This window comes from Canis lupus, chromosome 3, assembly GCF_003254725.2.
Source record: "Canis lupus dingo isolate Sandy chromosome 3, ASM325472v2, whole genome shotgun sequence".
In the NCBI taxonomy this organism is placed as follows: domain Eukaryota; kingdom Metazoa; phylum Chordata; class Mammalia; order Carnivora; family Canidae; genus Canis; species Canis lupus.
In genome coordinates, this window is record NC_064245.1 from 12,947,811 (window position 1) to 12,971,705 (window position 23,895).

Genomic DNA, 23,895 nt, shown 5'->3' on the forward strand with positions numbered 1-23,895 from the left:
ACTTCAGGTTTCTTACTCTCCTTCTGGTCAGTCAGACTCACATCTCCAGTGTGCTCCATCATGGGTCATAGCTGTCATATTTGTGCAGCCAACTCTAGCCCTTTCTTCTCCTTGCTCTTTTTAGCTGAAAGAGTGATTTAGTTTATTGCCTGTACTTCTGAGATTAAGCCTGAATGTGGGAGAGAATCATGTGTCCACAGAAAAAGAATCAGGAGCCCATACTGGGCATCAGGTTCAATACTATGTGCATTGTAACCATCTGATGTCCTTAGTAATGTTAGCTGAGAAATCCTAGCTCCGGTTTGCAAGTAGCAACTAAGCCGAAATGATTTACTCCTCCTCTAACAGGCTGGAAATTGTCCCAGAAGATTAATTTTTCCCTCAACAATCAGCTACTGCTGTATTACCAATTCTAAGTCATGAGCTGAATGTTCATCGGGCATTACGTATTTCTTATGTGAGTCATGATCAATACATACTGGAAAAGAAATAGCCTTTGTTCTTAAGAGATCCTGGCTGCTTTCGGAATTTAGTTTCATAACACAAATGAGGAACAACCAGGAAGCTATAAATGGAATCCTAAGAGAATATAACAAACCTTAAACCCACAGATTGGTGAAAAGTTGACTGTGGTTTTTAAAATCCTCAGATAGAAGATCCCTTGGAAATCTGACCTCACGACTAGTAATTGAGCACATCCCTCCCCCCACTATTAGTATAATTCCTTTCATTCTTTCTTTTATTGGTCACTGAGGGGCACCTAGATTTGGTCTGGTCACCAGAACTGGGGGACAGAGGGACTTGCTGCTACCATGACTCTGGTCGCCTCCCCATCAGGGAGAACAAGGACAAAAGCTTTTACCAGTGTGGCCTCCCCATTTGGTGCAACTTCTAGGTGCATTCTCCTTTCCTTCCTTAGTATCTGGGCCTCTCTTTATGGGAGGCTGCAGTGCACCCTGGAGAAGTGTCTATTCCCCAAAATCTTTTGTAACTAGTAGTGACCGTGGGATTAAGCTCTGGCCAATGAGGTGTTGCTTGGGCCTTTTTGGAAACCCGCTTAAATGGAACTGACTCACCCAGTAGGTATCTTTTCTCCCCTTTTCCCTTTCCTCCTTCTTCTGCCCTTAGATGACCCGTAATGACTGGCACTCCAACCACCTTCTGGGACCAGGAAGCGACCCTCAGCCTGGAAGGCAGCACTTGGGTGGAAGGAGGAGAAGAGTGAGGATGCCGCGGCCCAGGACGGCTCTGAAACTGCCATCCCAGACTTTTTATGTGAGAAAGAAACAACTTCCATCTTGCTCAAACTACTCTAATTTTGTGCTTTTGCATAGGAGCAGCTGAATCTAGCCTAACTGATAGAGCCATTAAAGGGTCAAGCTCCCTGGTGTATGAATTTCCTCTAACAGGAGACAAAACCATTTTTTTTATGAGACAAATTAAAATGGTAACAGTTTTAGGAGTTTCTTTTCAATCATTTAAAGTATGGATGACTGGTAGCAACTCCTGTCCCCAGGGGGAAGACAGGGAGCTTGAGGTGCTTGTGGGAGTATGAAGAGAAAGAATCTGTGGGAGGGAGAGACGAGGTCTTAGAAAGGGGGTTGAAACTGCTTTGTGTCTGTCATGTTTTCATCCTGTGCTGTCCTCCTGACTCGATCTGGGGCCTTGTAACTTGTCTGGAGACCCTAGGGGCCACGGAGGAGGGAAGTGCCTGCATCTGAGTAGCCCTGAGTAGCCCTGAAAGCCTGGCCTTCCAGGCAACAAGAGCAGCAGCAAGAAGAGACTGCCATTCTGCTTATACCTGCCTCCAAATATTGGGCAATTACCTGCATTGCTCCAGCGTCATCATGAACCCCTCAACCATGGGTTACTTGCCTTATTTTGCAGATGTGCAAAACTGAGGCTCAGAGAGATTAAGCATCCCACCCACAGGTCACTAATCTGAAACTCCGATAACGTGATCAACTGTTCTGGTTTTCCCAGGACTGAGGGGTTTCCTGAGATGCAAGACTTTCAGGAGAGTGCCAGGCAGGTAGGGATGGTTGGTGAGTCTGGCCTGTCTGACTGCAAAGCTCTGTTATACCATCTGTGAGCCCCAACAAAGCACACAGCTCAGATTTCCTCAAGGGCTGCTCTAGTATCCTAAAATGCTCAAATTTGACCTCTGGCCTGGGAATGTGCTCTCCTTTCTAGAAGTAGGCCCTGGAGTGGACCTAGTAGGACTATGTAATAGAACTAAAGTCTCCTCTGTGCAGTCTTCCCATACCAGGATAGGATCCCCAACTCCATACACCTATCAGCTAACACTCCGAGAGAGCCCAGGGCTGTGCAGGGAACAGAGCTTGGCCTACTGCACGTCCCACTGTGCTGAAATGTTCTCCAAATCCTTTGCCCTCCTTGTTCACCAGATGTAACCACTTTATTATAATATCTTTATATTTTGCCTTTTTATTTTTTTATATTTTAAAGATTTATTTATTTATTTATTCAGGAGGGGGAGAGAGAGAGAGAGAGAGAGAGAGAGGCAGAGACACAGGCAGAGGGAGAAGCAGGCTCCATGCAGGAAGCCCGACGTGGGACTCCCGGGTCTTCAGGATCATACTCCCAGCTGCAGGTGGTGCTAAACCACTGCGCCACCAGGGCTGCCCATATTTTGCCTTTTAAAATACTTTTTTCCAGAGTTTTAAAAGCATTGTCTACATAAATATGCAAAAGGTACAAATTTAAGATGAATCATTCCTGAGTTCTCTCCCTTTCTATCTTAGCTTACCCCTTACGAAATGGCACCAATGGGATTTTGTGTATCTCAGTGTAAACAAACCCAGATAATGGCCATCTAGGGTAAGAGTTCCCAGCTTGGGGTTTCTGGATAGGATTCAGGGATAAATGAACTCCATGAAATTGTGTGCCCTAGTGTGTGTGTGTGCAATGCACACACTTTTATAAGGTAGAGGGTCTGCAGCTTTTACCACATCCTCAGGGGAGTCTGTGACCAATAGCTGAGAAGCATTGAAGAATTAATTTGGAAGAATTTTTTACTTTTTATAAAAGGCGTCTCTTCTATGAAATGATTCCCAGTAGCAACTTATCACAGGGCTTCAGCCTATGAATCAGGCAGGCTATGGCCTCATGCATCAAGGGAAGAAGGCAGAGAGCCATAAAGAAAGGTGTGGTCAAGGCAGCAGCAAGGAAGTGCAGCTGAAGGCTCCAGTCATCTGGGCACTGTGCCCTGTTGGGACAGAACTAGAGTCCTCAGACCCAGAGGAAAGAGCCATGGGGTCTCTGTGGCCCAAAGCCAATTGCCCAACACTTTTGCCCAAGGCTTTCTTACTCTCTTTGCCATTAACCTATCTGTAGATGATCAATTTCTTGTTTCTGGTGTTTTCTTTTACATGTTTGCTTCTTTGTTTTTTGCAAAGTACAACTTCTCTCATAAATACATTGATTCAGGAAACATCTAATGAGTATTGGAGTCCCGTGTCTGCAGGCCTGCACAGCAGACCTTGGACCCTAGTCTTGGGTTTGTAGCCCAGATCCATGCTTTGTAGACATAGGACTCTGGGGAAGTAGCCTGGCCTCTCTCAGCTTCCATTTCCCTGGCCTCAGTGGCATGGACTGTGTTCCCTGTCCTTCTCTTCCCCAGTAAATTCTGGAAGCAGTAACCCTTACATAATAGGGTCACTGACAATCTGCTGGTCTCCCCATGACCATGGTCCTCTGGCCAGCCCTCCCCGGCTCCCTGCTCCGCCTGCCTGGAGCCCTGAATAGTGCAGCAAGACAAGCTTCCATTGGCCTGAGGGTCGGCCTGGCACTGCCTCGAACCACCCTTTTCTGTCTGTTTCATTTTCCACAACACCCATCTGCCCTGCTGGTGAGGCATCTGAAAGCCTGTGTAGTGTGTGTCTACGCTGCCTACATCAATAGGAGAGATGGCGATTGCAGAATAAGGAGAGAGGAGAAGGTGGGGCCTTCCCAGGGACTGCAGAAGGACCCTAAGTACTTCAGCCTCTCCCAGTACGCCACAGGCCGCTGCTCCAAGCCTTCCCGGTGCACAGGCTTATGCTGGTGAGGTTTCTAAATTTTTAAATTTTTATCAAAGATTTTATTTATTTACTTGAGAGAGAGAGCGAGTAAGAGAGAGAGAGAGCATAAGCAAGGTGAAGAACAGAGGGAGAAGTAGATTTCTAGTTGAGGAGGGAGCCCAATGTGGGGCTTAATCCTGGGATCCCAAAACCATGACCTGAGCCAAAGGCAGATGCTTAACAGACTGAGCTACCCAGACATCCCTTCTGAGGTCTTTTTAAAACTAAAAAATCAAGAATCTGTGATCCTTTCTAATTGGTTTTCACCTCGCCAAGCTTGCACTGGCAACATTAGGAGTGATGGATTCCTATTTATGGTTATTATTATTATTATTTTTTTATTTTTGGGCTCAGAAGAAAAAAAGAACTGAGTAACAGGATGGGCTGAGGCCCCCCAGTGCAGGCGGGGCCTGTAGCTGATGGTCTGACAGGAGGCTAATGGTCCTTGAGCACACTGCTCGGATTTTCCCGGAATCTTTGGACTCCAATTCAGGTTTCTCTGCCTGCATGGTCTGCCCTTCCCCCCCCCAGCGAATGAATCATTTCCTCCTCTCATATTCTGCCAGACGTTTCAAACCATGCCTCCCATTCTTGGTTAAGTGCCCAAATTGAACTCACGGTGATGAAAAAGCAACCGATGGAAAACAATTTTTCATTCTCATTTACAAGCCTCTTGAAATAGGCTTTTTTGGGAGAAGCTTGTGGGCATGATACCCTGTCCCAGCTGGATGCTCTTGATGAAAACTCATTGTCAACACTGAAGTGCTACCGCGGGTTGTATGTCATAGAGCCTCAGGAGTGAGGGGAACCGGATTCATTTCCCTGAGACAACCTAACAAGTCAAGTCGGGCATCTGCCAATGTCAGATACTTCAGGGGGAAGTGGGAAGTCCCTCAACGCAAAATGATGAGCTTGTGCTGCCATCTGGTGGAGTTCTCACCTTTAATCATTGTTAATTAAAAAGTCACTCCCTAGAGGATACTCTAGAGCAGTGGTTCTCAAAGTGAGTTCCTCGGACCAGCAGTATTGGCCTCACCTATCATTTGCTGCCTATGGCATTTGGTGAGTTACTTCATCTTCCTAAACCTTGTGTCCTTAGTGATAAAATACCACCTAACTCTTAGTACTATGAGGACTTAAACAGAAAGGTAGATAACATGAGCACGAATAATAAAAATAAAAGATGCCTAGCATTAAATGTAACTAAGGATGTGCAATTATGAAAAACAGAAAGCCTTCATTTGAAAGCTATTTGTGAATAGCTAAATGCAAGAGTTCATGGGAAAGCAAAATCTCAGGCTCTCCTTTAGACCAACTGGATAGCAGGATCGCTAGGCTATTTGTATAGACATTAAAGTTTTAAAAGCTCTGCTTTTGATGAAATAAGTGCTTATTCTCATTATTTCTATTCTGTGACTGTAAAAATCCTCATGTTGTTGCCCTTAAAAAAAATGCTGTCATTGAAGTCACCTATCACAAGACAGAATATAAAGTGGAGGTTAAGAGCACTGGATTTGGAGTTAGAAGCTCTGACCTGGTACCCCATCTCTGATCACTTACTACCAAGAACATATAGTAAGTTACTTATTCTTGCTGAGCCTTGATTTGCTTGGTTATGAAATTGGGATGAAAATACTTAACTCGGGGCAGCCCTGGTGGCTCAGCGGTTTATCGCCGCCTTCAGCCCAGGGCCTGATCCTGGAGACCCGGGATCGAGTCCCACGTCGGGCTCCCTGCATGGAGCCCTCTGCCTGTGTCTTTGCCTCTCTCTCTTTCTCTGTGTGTCTCTCATGAATAAATAAATAAAATATTAAAAAAAAAGAAAATACCTAACTCATAGCACCATGAGGATTTAAACAGAAGCTGTCATTAACTAAACAGTAGTAATAAAAAATATAAGGTGCTTAGTATCAAAACTACCAAAAGATTTTATATATCAAAAAAATATGTAAAATTTCATAAAAAGGTATTTGAAAATACTTACAGAGAAAGAAGAAGCCACGTCCAAGGAGAGGAAGACTCAGTCATGTAACACTGTCAGTCCTCTTCAAACTAGTCTCTTCTAATGCAATTCAAATTACAACCTCGGCCAGGCTCCTTGTTGAACTTGACAGGCTGATTCTGAAATTTATGTAAAAGAAATGGACTAAGAATAGCTTAGACAATTCTGAGAGAGAACAATCATATGGGGGAGTCCCTGTACCACGTATCAAGACTGCTATAAAAGTAGGACAGTTAAGGCGGTGTGCTGTGACACATGGATGGATTAGTGGGACAGGCTAGAGTTCAGATTTGGGAATGTGATAAATGACGGTGGTGGGTTTACCGATCAGTGGGAAATGCCTGAGCTACTCGACAAATGGCCAACAATAATTGGCTCTTTGGAAGATCCCTGCCCCTGCCCCAGACCTCTTCTTTATAGTACACATAAAGTTAAATTATTTCCAGATTGATTAAATATTAAATAGTAAAGGTATATAGCAAAATTTAAGAATTTTGAAGAAAATACAAAAGAATTTCTTTATGATCTTAGTACAGGAAAGAACATATTAAGCAAAGCCACCTGTGCCAAAGCTATAAAGTAAGATTCTGATACATTTGATTACATTAAAATGGAAACATTTATCTGTGCAGGAAAAGATAGCATAAATAAAGTAAAAAGACCAGATGCCAATTGGGGGAAGATATTTTCATGAACTGACAAAAGATTTGTATCGAAATACATAAAATACTCCTATAAATGAAGAAAACAAAAGATAACCCAAATGAAAAGGTGGACAAAATATACGAACATACACTGCCCAAAGGAAAAAACACTGATAGCTGTTAGATGTATGACAAAGTCCCCAGCCTCAGCACTTAACGGTGAAATGCAAATTGACAAGTAAGATAGTATAAATAGTTATAAAAATAGAATTACCATATGATCCAGCAATTCTACTTCCAGGTATTTATCCAAAGAGAAGGAAAACACTAACCTGAAAAGATATCTCTCTTCCCAGATTCACTTCATCATTAATTATAGATTCCAAGATATGGGACCAACCTGAGTGCCCATCAGTAGATGAAAGGGTAAAGAAAACACAGTAGAGTATTATTCAGCCATAAAAACAAATGAAATCTTGCCATTTGCAAAACTATGGATGGACCTTGAAGGCTAAGTGAAATATGTCAACAAAGGCAAACATCATATGATTCCACTTCTATGTGGAATCTAAAACAAACTCAGAGGCCCAGAACAGACCAGTACGGTAGTTGCCAGAGGTGGGGGTGGGGGTGAGTGAAATGGGTTAAAAAAAGTCAAATGTACAAATTTACAGTTATAAAATAAATTAGTCATGGGGATGTACTGTACAACAAGATGATTATGATTAATAATATTGTGCTGCATATTTTAAAGTAGCTCTTGATCTTAAGAGTCCTCATCACAAGAAAAAAAATTTGTAACTATGGTGACAGATATAAACTAGACTTATTTTGATAATTGTTTCTCAACATATACAAATATCATATCATGATGTCATACACCTGAAACTGATAAAATGTTACATGTGAATTACACCTCAATAAAAAAATTTTTAAAGGAAAAAGTATTTTACAATAACCAGCTTCAGCATGATGATACCAAGTGAAGAAGCAGTAGGGACTCTTCTTTACTGTTGGCAGGGGATAAAAACCAGCCCAGAACAATTTTACAGAATCGTGCCCCTGGAGGACAATTGGGCATGACTCTGTAAAGTTAAGTGCTACACCTTAGAAAGCTACCAATCTCACTCCTGTGCCTTTGTCCTGGAAATGCTTTAGCAGAAGTACCCAAGGAGACATTTACAAGGACTTTATTGAAGCTCTCCTTGTAAAGGCAAAAATGTGGAAACAACTAGAAGTATACTAACACAACGGAATAAATGAATATATTTTCTCATGGTACTGAATGCCATACAGCAGTTAAAGCAAATGGATTAGAGCTGCACATGACAACACATACCTCAGAACACAATGTTAGGCAAAAAAGAAAAAAGCAAGCAATTGTCAAATATATATGAATAATATAATGTCATTTATAAAATTTTCAGACCTGCAAAATGTTTATAAAAGTGCTTCTGTATATGTTCATAAGAACTAAAAAACAATATAGGTATATGAATAATAAATACCAAATTGAGGATAGTAGCTCCTTCTGTAAAGGGAGAGATAATAGCATTCTAATAAGGATACACAGTTTCAATAAGATCTGTAATGCTTAATAATTTAAGGTCAGTGGTATAAATATTTTTAATAATCTCTGGATTTTTTATGTGCTTGAAACAGTTGAGAAAGAAAGGTAATGCATAAAGTGAAAGGTGCATGTTAACATATGGTTGTGACTATTAAGGAGGATTGAAAGCCTTCTAAATAAATGATTCTGGTATTAAATTTTTATCTCTAGGAGGAAATTTTTTAAATAGTGCATTTTGAAAGATCTCCTGCACCAGCTTAAATCTATTTTTTGTAATCAACATGTCTACAGAGCAAATTAATCAACCAGTAACTTTTTTTCTGGGCATGTATCAGGGGACTAGCCAGCAAGCTACTTACTATGTGTGTGTGGCAGGGGGGAGGACATACACAAAGAGTGAAGTATATCTAGCTTCTAAAATATTTGAAATAAGGAAGAAAAAGGAGAGAGAGAAAGAGAAGGAGAAAAGAAAAGGAGAAGGAAGAGAAAGATAATTATTCTAGGCAGGTTAGAGTTAACCTGCATAATAGGATCATACTGGTGTTTTTACTTTTTTATATTTATTTTGAGTCATTATAAAATATAACTATTTTATATTTATTTGAGTACAGTTGACATACAATGTTATATTAGTTTCAGGTGTACAACACATTTCAAGATGTGTATACATACACAGAGAGAAATATTATGCAACCATAAAAAAGGATGATACCGTGCCATTGAGACAGCATAGAAGGACTGAGAGGTATTATGCCAGGTGATACTTCTCTTCTAACAAGCACACTATTTCAAACATAAAAATGAAGCCTATCCCTTTCAAAGTATCCCCCTAATGACCTGTAACATCTAACCTGGAAATGCCATTAACAATTAAAATATTTTTGAAACTTCTTTTAGAATTGCTTTAGAGTATAAAAGCACTCTAGTTTGAATTTCTATAGTGAGGGTGATATCTGGGAGGCAAATTTGATTTTGAAGAAGAGCCAAGAATAGTGTTCAAGTCAGATAATATGACTTTTAGTCAATAACTAGATATGAAAAAAAAAAACTAGATGTGACCACATAGTAGGGCTTCCCTTTGTTTTCTGTAACATAAAGTGGCACACTGGCATAAAATGGATGAGGCTGTTTACGTCCAGTGTGGGTGATCCGGGGAGTCCTCCCAGCTGCCATAATCTCTGTCCAGCCACCCTGAGAGCTGTAGGAGTCAGCATCCCTGCACACCTATAACTAACCATTGCTCACAACTTTGCCTCAGACACTGGCTGAAAGCTCTTTACCACAGGGCAGTTGATCTTCTTAACATCTTGCCCCATGACTCTATATGGCAGAAACTGACTGTTGCTCACCAATACTATTTCCTCCAGCTGGACATATAGATTTGTTGGATCTTGTTCAAAGTTAGCTTTGGGGTCACTTGATTGAATTTTGGCCAATGGCATATGGAAGCCTCTTCCAGTCCTGACCATAGGCCCCCTGAGCAATTTCCATGTTTTCTCAGCTCATATCCAAGCATTCCAAGATGGCAGGCTCAACAATGGAAAGAGCAGGAATTCCTGAATCATTATTTGGAGCAGAGCCTCCCTGAGAGCTCCCTGACCAACATTAGAATACAATGAGAGAGAAATACACTTTTATTATAACGTTAAGCTAATGAGATCCTGAAATGTTTTGGTCATGCAACAATAGCCTAGTGCACTGTGACTAATCCAGAGGCAATTCCTAAGAACAAGTTCAAAAACTATTTCAAGCAATGGAAGCAGCATCATGAACCCAGAGTTTCTTAAAATGGCATTGAAGGACAACATTCATCATCAAGTATATCGGTGCTGGCGGTTCTACTTGAAACGTGGTATTATTTTAGAGTCACGTGATGCAATGTTGTATGGTAAAATATGCATGTGCTGAGAGCTACATTTCTTCTGAAGGAGCTAGACTTTGAGATCAGGTTAGGATTTGAAAGGGTAAGAAAGAGAAGGGAGGTCATTTATTTCAAGTAGAATCAAAGTGGAAGCACATGAAGAAAAATCTCTTGAGTTCAGGGAGACAGAAGCAGCCCATTAAAAAGAAGAAAAGATACTCTCCCCACTTTTTCATCTACACAAAGTAATTAAGAACAGTTAGATCACATAATCATCTCCTAGTTTTGAGCTAGAGATTCCACTTCATGTCCATCGATGTGTACTTCAAAAATCTGAAAGTATTTCAAATTGCTATTCAAAGCAGAGAAGCTTCTGGAAGTCACAATACTGATAGTCAATGTTTACTAAGTATTTAACATGTTCCAGGACATAAGCTCAGTGCTTTAAACTGGAACACGCTGCATCAGTATTCCCCAGGAGCTTGCTGGAAATAAAGCATGTCAGACCCCATCTCGGATCAATACCTGCACTCTAACAGGATCCTTGGGTGATTTGTATACACGTTAAGGTTTGAAAAACAGTGCTCCGAATGCTTTATTACAAAACCTTGGGGCGGGGTGGGGGGGCGGCGGGAAGGGAGGGCAGCCCAGGTGGCTCAGAGGTTTAGCGCTGCCTTCAGCCCAGGGCGTGATCCTGGAGACCTGGGATCGAGTTCCAGGTCCAGCTCCCTGTATGGAGCCTGCTTCTCCCTCTGCCTGTGTCTCTGCCTCTCTCTCTCTCCCTCTATGTCTCTCATTAATAAATAAATAAAATATTTTAAAAAAACCTCCAAGAGCCCTATGATACCACTCATATCATTTTACTTCAAATATCTCCAAGTATTTCATATCATCATTAAAAGCAAAGAGACTTCTAGAAGTCATAATACCAATAGGAGGTATTTATTATTTTACATGTTCTCAAAAGTCCTATGAGGCAGGAATAGGTATTATATTGTTAACCCCATTTCAGTAGATAAGAAATAAGTCTCTTAGAGATTAATAATTTACCTCCCAAATGCAAGTTAGTATTATACATCATATATGGGGATGGGATTAAACCTATGCCGAGCCATCTCCAGAATCTAAGTGTTTACGTCCTATACTAGTGGTCTGTCCTCGAGCTGTGAAGAGCATCATCATTAAAAATTAGGCTCACCAATCAACCTGACTTGAGGAACATACTTAACTGGGAAGTACAGCAGAATAAACCTGAGACCTCTGGAAAAGCAGATGTAAAAGGAAATCTTTGCAAAGGTGAACAGATGAATAAATACATATTTAAATATATGAAAGGACACCCATTCATATACAGGTAGAGATATACCGGTATTAATGTGTAAGAATGTAATTTTAAGTGTTGTTTGAGAGCCTTATCAAATAAAGTCTGAAGGATGATTTTGTATTTCTTACCGATGGAGAATTCAATTATTTGGCTATCTCCTCATTTATTAAATTTATTAAGCTGGGAGGATAAGAATTATGAGTTGATTTAACACGACCCAATGGTGACCAAGACGAAGAGTGCTGTGGTTTTGCTTATTGCCAACCATTTTCATTGCTGAGGGCACCTGCTGTAATACTTTACCACAGTGCTGCTCAAAAGTTAAATTGCATCAGAACCACCTGAGGAGCTTATAACACAGATTGCTGGGCCCTATCCCCAAAGTCAGATTCAGTAGGTCTGGGGAGGAGCCCCCAAGATTTTGCAAGTCTAGTATATTTCCATGTGATCCTGCAGCGTTGGTCTGGAGACTACATCTTGAGGAACACCAGGTAGTATAATGTTCTAGAATAAGTGTCAGACCCCAAGAGCTAGGTTTCAAGTTGTGCACAGGTGGCATAAACATTCCTGTGGTCAGAGAAAATAAAGAAGGTGATCCAGAGCATGGCTTTTCTCACACTGCAGGGCTTCCCCAGGGTAAAATTTCTCACTCTTTCTGAGCCAATCTCTTGCTTTTAGCTGGATTTCAAGAAAAATATGAGAAGCATGAATCTCTGTAAATTTGAAACAGGCCTAAATTTGCTTTGTAGGGTTCTTTCTGGCCTCTCTTCTCAGCTTGGTGTTCTCTTCATTTTCCAGCCTTTCCCTCTGTCTTAGCCTCCACCCTGGCTCTTAGCCTTTCCACTACTATTTACTGCATGACACCAGGCACATCTTGTCCCTCGGAACTCAAAAAGTAGATATTATTCCTATTGTACAGATGGAAAAACCGAGCCCCAGAGAAGTCAGATAATTTACCAAAAATGATGAAGCCAGTCGATAGTGAAGTAGTATTCAAATTCAGGTTTATATGTCTCCAAAGTCCTTTTTCATTTCTTTCTCAATCACTGCTCATCTAGGGGCAGTGGTTGTCCATGTTGGCTGCTTATTAGGATCATACTGATGCATGGGCCCCAGGTGGTGGTATTTTTCTTAAAAGCTTCCAAAGTGGGGCACCTGGGTGGCTCAGTGGTTGAGCGTCTGCCTTTGTCTCAGGTCATGACCCCGAAGTCCTGGGATGGAGTCCCACATCAGGCTCCTCGCAGGAAGCCTGCTTCTCTCTCTACCTGTGTCTCTGCCTCTCTATGTGTGTCTCTCATGAATAAATAAATAAAATTTATAAATAAATAAATACTCCCCAAGTGATTCAAATGTGCTGTCAGGATTTAAAACCACTGCTTTTTGAGTATCTGTGTGACCCATTAGGTATGTGTGTGTGTGTGTGTGTGTGTATGTGTATGTGTATGTATATGTATATATGAAATATAGGTAATATTTTTAAAAGCATTTATATATAACATATACTTTTATTTATCCATATAATATAAAGATACATAGTATTATTAATACATATTTTAAATATGTGTACATTTTATAGTTCTGTCCCTACAACTCTCTGAATTGACCCCGCCCCCTCAAATGGTGGAATGATCCCATATTTGAGACATAATTTAAAATCTCACCATGAGGTGTAGCTTTGTCTGACATACAAAAGTTTCTTGAAAACACAGTTGCCACCAACTGTATTAATAGGCCGGGAGATTATGATTTTGAAATATTAAATTTTCACAACACAGTAACTAGACTTAACAGCAGAAGGAGATCCTCAAAGTTTATACTTAGTCTACTATTTAACCTAGAACTGATGATGATGGTTATTCAACTTTCTGTAAACAATGATTTATTAATAAAACATCCACTTTACTTTTTTGGAGGATATAATTGTTTCTAGGGCACAATTAAAAAAACTATGCTCTGTTTGTTTGGACTCCCCGCTGCTCTTCCTCCTGAGAATTCAGCTCCATGGCCTTGAGCATGAGGTATGCCGAGCATGCTTGTTATTTCTCGTTTGACCATGGCTGAGAATGAAGTGAATGACCCCAGACTTTCTCTTCAGGGTGACAGTGATTTTATACATCCAATGAATGCAATGAGCTAAAAAAAAAACTAAAGCAAGATATTTGAAAACGTGAGGGTTTAGAGTCAGGTAAAGCTGGATTCAAAATCTTGCTTTGCTGCTTATTAGTTGTGTGAATGTGGGCAAGTCTAATGTCTTGAGTTCTTATTTCTCTTATGTGTGGCTGTTGATATCTTCTTGGCTCAGTCATTATGAAGCTTAACACACAGGATACAGCAGACAGTCTATGAAAGGCAGCTATTTGGGGGTGCCTGGGTGGCTCAGTAGTTGAGCATCTGACTTGGGGTCAGGGCGTGACCCCCAGGGTCCTGGGACCGAGTTCCCACATGGAGCTCCCTGCAGGGAGCCTGCTTCTCTCTCTGCCTGTGTCTCTGCCTCTATGTATCTCTCATGAATAAATAAAAAAATAAATAAAATCTGGGGGAAAAAAGGCAGCTATTTGGACATAAAGTGCTGGGGACTCACATTTTTAGTTCAAGGCTCTACCTGCATGTTTCTCTGCAATTTCATACTGTGCATTGGAAACATGAATGTACCTTTCTCTGCGCTGTTCTACCTAAGTGTGTGGTACCACCGTCACTGGACCCCCTTGACAGTGAGAGAGCATGGGGTCACCTTCAGTGCCTCCTCCCCATTTCATCCCCTCTGTGTATCATGGAAGACTTGTCAGTTCCCTGTCTCCATGGCCTCTTAAACCCATCTCTCTTCTGGTTCCACAGGCACAAACATAAGTCAGGTTTTAACCATCTTTTTTTCACTTGGATAAGAGGCAAGGCAGCAGCTAAGGGATACTTTTTCTCCAGCCTTCTTTGCTTTTCACTTACTGAGCCCATCCTATGAGCTGCTGACAAAGATATATCCTTTTGGGATCACACATCTTTGGTGGATTGCCATTGCTACAGAATAAAGTCTAAATCCTCTGCATGGAAACTGAATAGCCTAGTCTGCGTCTGCCTTCCATGACTTTTAGCCTAATGTCTCATCCATCCCACACTCTTTGTCCTACTATCATCCAAAGAGACTTACTGATTCAGTCTAAAAAACTCATCCATATTCTCTCAACGGATCCTTTAGCATTCTGCTTCTGTCCTTTTGAGTCCTTAGAATTTCTTTCCTTCTTCACCCATTCAACCTATGCAAGACCTACAAAGGTCAGTTCCATTACTATGACCTCAGTATCTTCTTCCCACATATTTCCAATCAGAGTGAATTATTTCCTCCTCAATACCTCTTTGCCACACGGTTTAAAAATTGCCATATGGTGCCTTGCAAGATCATCATCTGCATATGTTTATCTGTTCCAGTCCCAAATTTCTGAAATATTTTGAAGACCAAGACCGAGGGCTATTTATCATCTATTCCACACACAGTAGAGTCCAGATACTATTGGAAACCAAATGATTACAGGAGAACTGATTCTGTCTCCCTTTTTACCCTTGTATTTATTCGCAGGGCATAGCACATTGCAGGTGCTCAAAAACATTAGTTGAGTCAATGGGAAAATAAATGGGGAAAAAGGTTAGAAAAAAACTCTATACAACCTAGAATGGTATTTAATATTTTGCATTTGATTTTCATTGTCATTCCTAATTTTGTCCAACATCGACTCCGTTTTCAGCAGAGCTAATGTTACTTTTCATGTCAAAAGTAATGGTATGTAAAGCCTTCTCCAAAAAGTGGAATGCTGATCATGTTGAAGACAAAGCAGCTAAGAGTCAGAGGGATACACACACTCACACACACACACACACACACACACGTGAGTGTGCGCACACACAGAGCTGAGCTGTGGTATCATACAAATTGAAGGACAAGCTATTTTCCTATAACAAATGACTAGCAGGAGAGCATTTTGTAGAACCTTTTAGAGAGAAGTAAAGATTTCTTAGCAAAAAAGATGGGGAAATTTTCTGTCAGTTGATGGGGACAGTTGACGTGGAGACTTAGATTTTCATGTTAACAATATTACAATAAAGGAAAGTCTCATGTGAACTGGTGGGGGACATAGAAGCACATGAACAGAGCCCGAATCAAGAAAGAGGAAAAAAAAAAGAAGACTATCCTCGGTTTTGGTAAATCTTCTGAAGTTCCTTAGTGAGGATGCACCTCAAATTAATATCAGAAATTTGATAATGTTGAATTAAGATGGGAGGGCCACAGAGGAGCTAGCTCAGAGATACCAGCTAGCTCAACAATATACCTTACCATGGGAACCGTTGGGTAAGGCTCCCTCTCCCCCGCAAATCATTTAGTTGAGAACCACCAAGGTTCAGCTCATTGACTTTCCTCTTTCTGTATTTCAATGGCTGGCCAAGTCTCTTTGAGAAGGATGCATTCTTTCTTTGGATAGTATTAGTGTCCTTCAATAGCTTGTTAGCCTTGATGAAATTGAGTGTATCTTTTTTTTCTCATCTTTGATGGAAAAACTAAAGTGACATCGATACCCCACGGGCCATGTCTATGTTACCACATACTTCCCCTCTGTTTGTAGTAACTGATCTGACCACAGGGATGGGCACATGATGCAAATGAGGTGGGTCATAGTTTCTCACTTCCCTTGGTTTTGGTCCTAGGAGTGAGCACAAAGTCAGGGCAATCAGAGTCCTTGCGTGGGCTTTTCAAACTGAGGTAGGAGAAAAGATTTAGGTCATTGTGTTGTATGTAAGCTCAGAACTGTCAGCATCCGTGGTTCTACTGCTAGGAGAAACTGAATTCAACACTCAGAGATAAGCAGACAAAGAGGAGCCAGTAACAGAGTCGGTGGTTCCAGAATCCTCTGATCCACTTGTGTCCTTCCTGGCTACACAAAGCACTAAATTCCTCTCCCCGTCCCACAATATGACTTTGTTTCCTCTTAATTTGGTTTGATTTAAAGAACCCCAATAAATGTATGATCTATTACGAACCAGTTTCAAAATTTAAATCTCAGAGAAAAATTTTATTCTTTTTATGTCCAGAATCAGCGATGTCTGGAGTACAAACACAACTCTACTGGGTCAGCACACTTCCGCTGCCTTGTCCTCCAGCCTGGCCCTCAGACACACTAGGCCCCTTTCTTCTCCCAGGCCTTTGTACTCACTGGTCCCTGGAGTGACCACCCTCTGCTCCTTTTACACCTGGCACATTCTCAGTATCTGAGTCTCACTCAGAGCCACTTTCTCAGAAATGCTGTCCCTGACTAGCTGTAACAAAGTCATCTTCTCCAATAAGCTTATTTCATGGCCCTGTTGATTTTCTCTATAGTATATGCCCTGGTATGTATTTATCTTGTTTGTTGTCCTTCTTGCTCCACAGCACACAAGCTTCATGACACCAGGACCTATCTCTAACGCTCACAGCCTCGTTCCCAACACCTGGCATGGTGCCCAACTCATAGGAGACACTTAAACATTTGCAAAATATTAAATTACAACGTCACTGCAATTGCTACATATAATTATCATTGACAGTATAACATTGACTATATGCACTTTATATGCTTTTTATGCCATGGCACGCTTCAGCCATTCTCAGGCATCCTTTGTCCTCCCATAAAGTTCTGAGTCAGAGCATTCCTTTGGATATCCTCACATATAGACCAGAGAGGGGGAAACCCTACCCGACTGTGACAGGTGGGATTCTTCTGTTCAGAGTGGACGAGTCAGGTCAGCAGCCTCCCAGAAAAAGCTGCCTGCCATCATGAAGAGCTCCCAGCTAAACCCTAAGGGTTCAAAGAGGATTTTGGAGGGAGCCCAGAAGACCTGGGCTAAATGGATCATTTACTGTAGTTTTTTATTAAGACACTAGGTGGCAGGTGACTATGCTCTTGGATAGGAATCCTTGGCCCTGTAGCGCTTACCTAATGCTGGATAACTTTCTCTGTTGACATTTAATGTCAACAAGGATTTTAATCATTTGACAAGAGGGTGACAACGGTGATAAGGGCTTTGTACTTGGTCTGCAACTTTCTTTTCAGAGCCACAAAGGATAGGTGCACCGTGGGAACATTCAAAAACTAATCTAGCAGAAAAATTCATGTCGCCTCCCGAGTACCACCAAGAGAGATAATTTCTACACAGTAAAACTAAAATCACTATTTCTACTGCAATAACATCTCTATACCTTTTGGGTTAATAATCTAATTCAGTAAATAATTGATTGTATCTTTCTTTTCTCTTTTCAGCGCAAACATCAGGGAGATTTTTAAAAAATTCTTCCAAGTAGAAACTGATCCGAGAACCCATTTTTTTCCCCCTGGTAACCTTCTGTGCAGAGTACTGGGCTTGGAAAGCCTTTATGTCCTGCCAAGGCCACAGAAGACTGGAGAAAACAATCAACTGAGGGACACAGGCAAGAGCAGATCCTTTAGGTATTCCTTGTTTGTTTAATAGAAATTATCTGCTTTAGAAGTCACCTGCTATGAAACAAAGAGAATAGAACACAAAATGTGATAGGCACAACGAATTCTAATGAATATATTTCCTTTCCGGTTTGTGGTCTTTAAAGAGTAGTAGTAAGGAAAGTAATAAGAGGAGGAGGAGAGGAGAGGCAACCAGAGAAGGAAAAGAGGGGAAAAGGAAGAGTAAGGGAATGAGATGTTGAAGAGGAATGGAAGAGGGACAAAGGAAAGAGAAGAGGCGGAGAGGAATCAAGAGAGAATCACGCAAAGGTAAATGGTAGGAGGGGAGATGGGAAGTAAGTTCACAAAAAGAAAAGCAGAACGAACACAAAGGGACCAAGATCTAGAGAAGAGGGAGCAAGAGAGAGAGAGGGTTATCAGTTTAAGATGTTTTCACTGGCGGCTATTTATCTGGAACTGCTTGGTCTTCAAACTTCAGAATAAAAGCGCCTGTTATTTGCTGCCCTTTGAAATATTTATTAATCTGTGAGTCACTGTTTACTGCTCTTTAACTGATCTAATACTTAAACCTTACAAGGCTTTCTTCAAATAAATGTGAGTGAGCCTCTTCTGATCAGAAGGACCAGAGAGAAAAAAAAACAAAAAAAAAAAAAAAAAAAAAAAAAAAAAGAAGGACCAGAGAGAGGCTCAGGTTTGCTTAGATCATTAGATTGTGTGGAAAAGATACACAGAGAAAGAAGAAAAACAGGAACCACATATAGCCAGGCCTTCCAGAAAAACAGGAGCTGGAAGATCTTTTAGGTGCCAGCACAGCCATAGCCACCAGGTGTCCTGTCACTAGGTCAGTACCAGAAATCTATTGTTCTCTTTTTGGCTTTTCTCCATTCCTGTCACTTTACTTCAGCTGATCCTCCAATTATCAATGATTTTTTTTTCCTGCCTCTGAACTCACACTTGGTAAGACAGAGGGTCCATGCTGGGGTCAACCGTCATTCATACTCTTACTGGACAGAGCTGTTGCTTGAGGCGACAGCTTGGCTAGTGTTGCTAGCCTTGGGCTAGGTCTGATCAGGGTGAAAGGTCCATGAGGTGTATGAGAGACCTTTCTGTACTAGACTATGTATATGGCAGGTATCCAGAAAGGGAGAGAATAAAACTGAAAGGCACATGCATTGGTGGGACCAATGCACTCTCCCCATGCCCATCAATATTCCACACCTTTTCATCTAAAACCTATGCTTCTATAATAGCCACACAACCTAGTTCAACCACTGCGTGTATACTTACCCAAAGTTGAAGTGACTAGTCACTACATCCAGAAGACATGATATCAATCACTTCAAGTTTGCAGTCTGAAGACAATGACCTTTGAATTTTTTTTTAAAACCCAAGCCTGATAAAGCATGTGAGATGTTTCGGGTGAAGAAGGGGAAATGCACAGAATGAATAAACTCTATGAAGGAAAGGAGAGAAGGAGAAGGAAAGGCAAAAAGATCTCCCTATGTCAAGAAAGGGAGAGAGGTCTTTGGACAGTGGATGTACCTGCACCCACCTCTGAACTCCAAGTGGGTGGCAAGATATCAAAGAGATGATGGTGAGGCACGTAGGGAAAGGTATTTCCAGGCTCTGCAAACATTTATGTACCTCCCAGGCGACCTGACTTAAAGTTACCAGACTTTGGGGGACCACTGTAGGCCTTAAGCAATGTCAGTGGTGCCCATGATGGATAGAAGAATGCAGATGTCAGAGAGACAGGTGGAGGACAGAGGTGTTTCCTGGACATTGAAGTCTTCCAGGTTCTTATCAGACCTGAACAGGGAGTTTCAATATTACCTCAAATGACCTTGGTGATCACTTGGTTGGATGATGCTGGAATTTATATTTCATCTAAGTTATAGAAATGGGTACTTCTTAAACCCTGAGTTTCAGATTGGGAATCATACATTTGCTCTGATTTGAGCACTGCAGACACCAGTGAACTCAGCCCGCCAAGGCCACATTGGGACCCTAACCACCAGATTCCCCCCTTTTCTTCCACCTCATAAATTAAGGTACCTCTTAGTCAAGTTATGGTTATTTACATTGTATTTTTTTTATAACAACTTAAAATGTTTCTATAAACATAACCGTAACTCCAAAAGTCTCATGCAGTTGTCTATCGATGATTGTCTTGATCATCTCAGACAGCTCGAAGGGAAATTCTATAGACTGGGTAGCTTTTAAATAACAGAGATTTATCTTCCACAATCCTAGAGGCTAGAAGTCCAAGATCAGGGTGCCAGGATGGGGCCAGGCTCTGATGAGGGCACTCTTGTAGGTTGTAGACAGTCAACTTACAGTATCCTAATGTGGCGGAGAGCACAGAGAAGAAGCAAACTCTCTCAGGACTCGTAGAAGGCTACTAACTCCATTATGGGGTCACCATCCTATGACCCCATCTAATCCTAATTACCTCTCAAAAGCCCCACCTGTTACTGCGATCACTTCCTAATATCATCACAGGGGAAGGTCTCAACATATGAAGTTGGGGGGAGGGGGAACCAACATTCAGGCTCTAAGAGAGATCATCTTCATTTTTTTTCTCACAGAAAAACAGAAGCAGGGCAACGTTCATTGGTTTGTCCTCTGGCATCCAGCCTGTGTGGCCCAGCTTAGAGGCCACAGAGAGGAAGAAAGGAAGTAGAACTAGGCCACTGCACACCTTCTTGAAGAAATCAAGGCTGTAGCCCTAGAAAAAGGGCAACGGAGGGAAGAACTTGTTTCCTGCAGTGCTCAGATGGGTGGAACATGACAGTCCTTCTTGGTCCTGGCCATAGTGGAGGCTGGGTGCAGACAACTAGCTGGCCTGTGGGGAGATTTGGGACCCTGCCTCAACTTGCATGGAGAGAAGGCTATGAAAAAAAAGGCTTAAATAGTATCTTTGCATGCATTCAGGACAAAAGGCAATGAACAGCAGAGACAGATGATATTTTCCTTCAGGCTGACTGTAAGGTCTCATTAGGCATAGGAGCCAGAGCTTATTTATAGAATTGCACTACAGTTTTGCTGTGTCTGGGCAGCAGGTCCAACCAATTCTAATGAAGCAGGTTATACAAGTTTCTATTACAATGAATTCCCATAAAATTAGTCTCTGGATAGAGAGCCGCTGGGGCTTGTGAAGGGCCATGTTGATCCTCCAGGATGGCAAAGGTGAGGCTCATCTAACTTTACTACTGCTATCCCCCTACTCCTGAAGATTTCTTTCCCCTCTGCTTCCCTCACCCCTCTTTCCCTCTTTCCTTCCCCTTCCTTCCCTCCGGATGCCCACTGCAGTGACTCAGTACTGGTGCCAAACCACATAACCACTTTGATCCTCACTTTACCCTTTTATAGAGGGATGATGTCTACTTGGCAGGGTTACAGTGAGGCCGGCATAACACAGAGCCTATGAATATCCTCGCATGGCAGGGACACTCGGTAATTATTTGGTAGGAACTAAAGAAGGAAGAAAGAAGGCAGTGGCTGAAATGCTACCCAGTACATGGAAAGATAAATCACTCAGTGGAAGGTTTGCTGGGTGGTAGGAGGTGAGGAGGGTGAGTCAGAGCAGACTAATGAAGAAGTGTGATGTTGGAAGGTGCAGGCTGTCGCTGTTGCTGCTGACGTTATTTGAAAGAGATAGACTACATCTCCAGTCGGTGGTAATTAGAGGAGCTCCCTCGGCACTCTATGTAGCTGGGATAGTAGCTTTCGTGTCTTGCTTGAGACCAATTCCACTTCGTATAATTATATCCTGACAGCAGGCACCCAGCTGCATGGTTTTTACAAAAAGATAATATTTTCTTGGTTGTACTTTCTGAATTCGCATTTCACATAGGTGAATGAGGAAAAGATGACAGCGTGCAACCTGCTTTCCTTCTCTTCTTTGGGCAGATGGGCAAATTCCTGGGCAGATTGTGACATTAGGAAAATCTTGAAAACGCATGAAAATTAAAAGGTGTTCTGGAAGTATTTTCATAATGATTTCTGATACAATCTTCATAACATGGTGAATATGAGGTCATGGACCCTAAAAGTAAAAGACAGTGCATTCCTAATTGCTGTCATCTGGTTTGGCCTGAATTGTGTCCTCCCTAAATCTGTATGTTGAAGCCCTAACTCCTAATGTGATGGTATTTGGAAATAGGTTCTTTAAGGAGGTAATCTAAGTCCAATGAGATCATAAGGGTCGTACCCTGATCCAATAGGACTGGTATCCATACAAGAAATGGAAGAGACACCAGAGATCTCTGTCTCCATATGCACATGCAGAGGAAAGGCCATGTGAGGATACAGTGACAAGACTGCTACCTGCAAGCCAGGAAGAGAGGCCTCACCTAGAACCAACTTGCCAGCACCTTGATCTATCCAAAACCTCTCAGCATCTGAGGGCTCCTGACACGGCGCGGTGGGCTGATTGGGTTGAGCCCGCCCCCTCCAGGGCTTATCTCAAGGCACCCACTGTGATGCATTTGGAACACGGAAGAAGACAGCATCGTGCAGCAAGTTCCATCATTTGCTTGCCTACGTTTGGATTTTCCTGGCACGTCCACAGTGACCACAAATAGCTCTGCAGCTTAGTTCACGTTTCCCTGTGCCTCTATTGCTTTCCTACCGCTGCTGTAACAAATCACCACACACGTAGTGGCCTAAAACAGCAGTTTAACTCTTAGAGTGTTGGAGGTCAGTAGTCCAAAACCATTCAGATTGGTCTCAAGTCCAGATGTTGGTAGGGAGGTTCCCGCTGAAGGCTCCGACGAGAGAATGTTTCCTTGTCTTTTTCTGCTTTAGTGGTCACCCGTATTCCTTAGCTTGTAATGGCCTCCTCCATTCCCAGAGCACATCACCCCGGCCCCTACTTCCATCATCATGCTACCTCCTCTGCTGATTCTGACTCTTCCTGCATCCTTCTTGTAAGGACCACAAGGATCATGATGGGCCCGCCTGGATAACCCAGGATACTCTCCACATCTCAGTAATTTGCTCTCATGGGCAGTTGCTTTTGCCCAATAAGGTAATATTCACAGGTTCTGGGGATTAAGACATGGACATATTTGGGGGGGCATTATTCTACCTATCACACTGTTCTCCCTACATCCCACATGCCCAGCCACAGACCTCTTAAGGAGGCCATCTCCATTTGCAGTTTCCTGTAGACTCATTAGTAGTAAACTGAGTCTCTCCTTGAACATCCAGGTCTCATGCCATGTTGTCCAGGAAGCCTTTTCTTATTTCTCCAACCCACTTTGACTCCTCATGTTACTCCATTATTTGCCTCTTATATGTTAAGCTAAATGCAATCCTACTTTGTTTCACATGGATTTGTCTTATGACAAAGTTTCTTATCTAAGTTTTATGTGCTTTCCTCTCCATTCCCCTGAAATCATTTCTTTGGCTTTCTATGTCATCTCCTCCTTATTTGGACTTGCAGATGCCCATGGGTTCGGTGTCACTCCCCAACCAAGTGACTTAGCCCATCAGGGTCTCTGCTCGTTTGTACTCATTCCACCCTTGGCCTTGGTCATGGGGCAGGTTCCTGATCTGGTCCTTTCTGAGGTCTTTTTTGGGGAAACTTCTACTCTAATGCCTTCCAAGACTGGGGTCCTTCCCTGTTCTTGGATTGTCCTTTCCTGGGGTCTGGAGTTCTGCTTCTGATTTTTGCTTCACTGGTGAGCAAGGCCTAAGGTCCATGTATATAAATTCTCCAGATAATACCTATTTGATAAGAGTCTGGAGACCTAGGCCTCTGCCTGGCCTTGGGGTTAAGCCTAGCCCATATCTTAGGACCCTCCTACCTCACCTTGAGCCGCTGGCTTTTACTATCTAAATAAACATCCACTTTGATATCTGACATAACTCTTTAGCCCTTGTTATGCCTCAATGTACATGTCTCCTATGAGGACTAACCATCTTCACCTTTTATCCTATGCTTCTGTGAG

The 23,895-nt window shown here is 42.0% G+C and overlaps 1 long non-coding RNA gene across 5 annotated transcripts in view; it reads right to left on the bottom strand.

The window, feature by feature from the left end:
- The window catches only part of LOC112653121 (uncharacterized), a 72,192-nt gene that overhangs the window by 35,049 nt on the left and 13,248 nt on the right, over window positions 1-23,895 (bottom strand). For all 5 annotated transcript variants that reach the window (XR_003131939.3, XR_003131937.3, XR_007409700.1 and 2 more), the window contains one exon: window positions 6,067-6,203. This is a non-coding gene — a long non-coding RNA (uncharacterized LOC112653121). The remainder of the gene's footprint in view (window positions 1-6,066; window positions 6,204-23,895) is intronic.